Source organism: Orycteropus afer, unplaced genomic scaffold (genome assembly GCF_000298275.1).
Source record: "Orycteropus afer afer isolate SDZICR_OR568_19922 unplaced genomic scaffold, OryAfe1.0 scaffold00276, whole genome shotgun sequence".
NCBI lineage: Eukaryota > Metazoa > Chordata > Mammalia > Tubulidentata > Orycteropodidae > Orycteropus > Orycteropus afer.
This window is the reverse complement of record NW_006921863.1, coordinates 2073844-2076738: the sequence shown is the minus strand read 5'-3', so window position 1 is coordinate 2076738 and position 2895 is coordinate 2073844. Positions and strand designations below refer to the sequence as shown.

Below are 2895 nucleotides of genomic sequence, written 5' to 3'. Positions count from 1 at the left end.
ATGCCACTTCCTGAAATGGATGAACAGAGACAAATTCTTTTTGGTACAGCACCTGTGTATTCCTTCCGTTTTCTCTTGATGTTTCCTGCATCATTCAATATTTTGCCCATAAAATCTTTCAATATTGCAACTTGAGGCTTAATTTTTTTCCTCAGTTCTTTTGGCTTGAAAAATGTGTTCACTTTTGGTTTTCTAACTCCAAGTTTCTGCACATTTCATTATAATGATTGACTTTGTCTTTTTGAGCTGCTCTTTGAAATCATCTGTTCAGCTCTTTTACCTTATCATTTCTTGCATTTGCTTTAGCTACTCTCTGTTCAAGGGCAAGTTTCAGAGTCTTTTCTGACATCCATTTTGGTCTTTTTTTTTCTTTCCTGTCTTTTTTTTTTTGCCTCTTTGATCAGGTATTTATTCAAAATAAGCTGTCCCAAATGATTTAACTTGTATGGAATAAATGAATTAAGAGTTTATGCTGCAGGCTTCTTTTCCTCTGTAGTAGGTTTCTTTTCTTTTGGCTTCTTCTTCTCGGGTGCTGGTTTCTTGGTGGCTGCAGCCTTCTTTTCCACCACAGGCTTCTTCGGTTTCTTCACATCAATAGCTTTCTTTCCCCCTTTCTTCCCTACCACAGGCTTCTTGCCTGGAACCCCTTTCTTACCTGCTTTGGCCTCTAGTGCTGCTGCCGCCGCCACCTTAGCCACCCTGAGTTTGTGATTCCTGGCGAAGAATGGTGTTTCGGCGCATGGTCTTTGCATATGGGTTCAGCTTCAACATGATTCTCAGATTTCAGTGGGTTCTTCTTCAGGACTCTACGATGAATCTTCTTGCATGGTGCTCGGAGGGCTCTTTGGATTTGCGGGCTTTTCAAGATTCTGCTAAGGTCTGTATTGATCATCTTGTGCATGGGCAGGTTATAGTTGCTCTTCAGGGAGGCAGTTTTTCGTCAAGTGCCATACAGCTTGTTTAACTTACGAAAAGCACTTTCAGTCCAAATGCGGAAACGCCCCACATGCCCACCAGGAGCAAGTTTCAAAATGTTCAGTTTGCTTGCGTTAAGCAGCGTAATTCCTGGAATGTTTCTGAAAGCCTTGATGATACCATTGTCCTCATTATAGATAATGCATGGTCCTCTGCGCTGGATACGTCGTCGGTTTCTCACTTTACCCTTGCCAGCTCTCATTCGCTGAGAAGCATAGACCTTTTTGATATCATTCCAGGCCTTAAGTTTCTTAAGAAGCAAAACAGCCTCCTTTGTCTTCTTATAGCCTTCAACTTTATCTTCGACCACCAAAGGAAGTTCAGGAACTTCCTCAATACGATGACCTTTAAACATGACCAGTGCAGGTAAGGCTGAGGCAGCCAGGGCAGAGCAGATGGCATAGCGCTTCTGAGTTGTGTTCACTCTACGGTGCCAGCGGCGCCAGGTTTTGGTTGGTGCAAGCATGCGGCCTCCACAACACATATTTCCAAAGGCACCTTGGCCAGAGCGGTGAGTCCCACCACCTCGAACCTCAGGAATTCGAGCCACAGCTCTGCCAGTACCCCAAGACTCAGCACTGGTCTGATGACCTGCCAATTCACTAACAGCGTAGGGCTGCCTATTGTTTTTGCACAAGTTGGTGTGAACAAAGTTTACGATATCCGGTCGAATGGGAGCCTTGAATACTGCAGGCAAGGTAACATTTTTGCCAGATGATTCTCCTTTCTCGGAGTACACTGATAACAGTGGACGAGCACATGCCATAGCGAGAGAGACCTTTCCTGTCTTTTTAATGAACTCTTGCTTTCTTCATGGATGATGTTCTTGATGTCATTTCACAGTTCCTCTAGTTTTCGGTCATTGATGTTCAATGTATCCAATCTATTTTTGAGATGGTCTCTAAATTCTGGAGAGATATATTCAAGATCATTTTTTGGCTCTTGTGGACTTGTTTTAATTGTCTTCAACTTCAGCTTGAATGTGCATATGAGCAGTTTTAGTCTATTCTGCAATCGGGTTCTGGCCTGGTTTTGGTTGAAGATATTGAATTTTTCCAACACCTCTTGCCACAGATGTAGCCTATCTGATTCCTGTGTACTCCATCTGGTGAAGTCCATGTGCATAACCATCACTTATGTTGTTGAACAAAGTATTTGTAATGATTAAGTCATTGGTTTTGAAAAATGCTATCAAACAATCTACAGTGTTATTGCTATCACCAAGGCCAAATTTTCCAACTACTGTGATTTTTCTTTGTTTCCAACTTTTGCATTCCAGTCACCAGTGATAATTAATGCATCTTGATTGCACGTTTGGTCAATTTCAGACTGTATAAGTTGATAAAAATATTCAAATTCCTCATCTTTGCCTTTGGTGGTTGGTGCACAAATTTGAATAATAGTAGTATTAACTGGTCTTCCTCGTAAGTGTATGGATATTATCCTATCACTGACAGGATTGTACTTCAGGACGGCTCTTAAAACATCCTTTGTGATGATTAATGCCACTCTATTCCTCTTCAATTTGTCATTCCTGGTGTAGATCATATGGTTGTCTGATTCAAAATGGCCAAATTGGTCCATTTTGGCTCACTAATGCCTAGGATATCAATTTTTTTGTGTGTTCTATTTCATTTTTGACAACTTCCAATTTTCCTAGATTCATACTTTGTACATTGCATCTTCTGATTTTTGATGGATGTTTGCAGCTGTTTCTCCTCAGTTTGAGTTGTGCGACGTAAGTACATGGAGGTCCCCAAAGCTTTCCTTTATCCATATCATTAAGGTTGACTGTACTCTGACGGGGCAGCTCTTTCCCAGTTGTATTTTGGTAACCTTCTGACCTAAGGGGCTCATCTTCTGGCACTTTATCAGTCAGTGTTTCTAGGCTATTCATAAAGTTGTCCAGTAAGGTATCAG

The 2895-nt window shown here is 41.5% G+C and overlaps 1 pseudogene; it reads right to left on the bottom strand.

The window, feature by feature from the left end:
- Positions 1 to 467: 467 nt before the first annotated feature.
- On the bottom strand, positions 468 to 1741 carry LOC103205266 (annotated as a pseudogene).
- Between the last annotated feature and the right edge of the window lie 1154 nt (positions 1742 to 2895).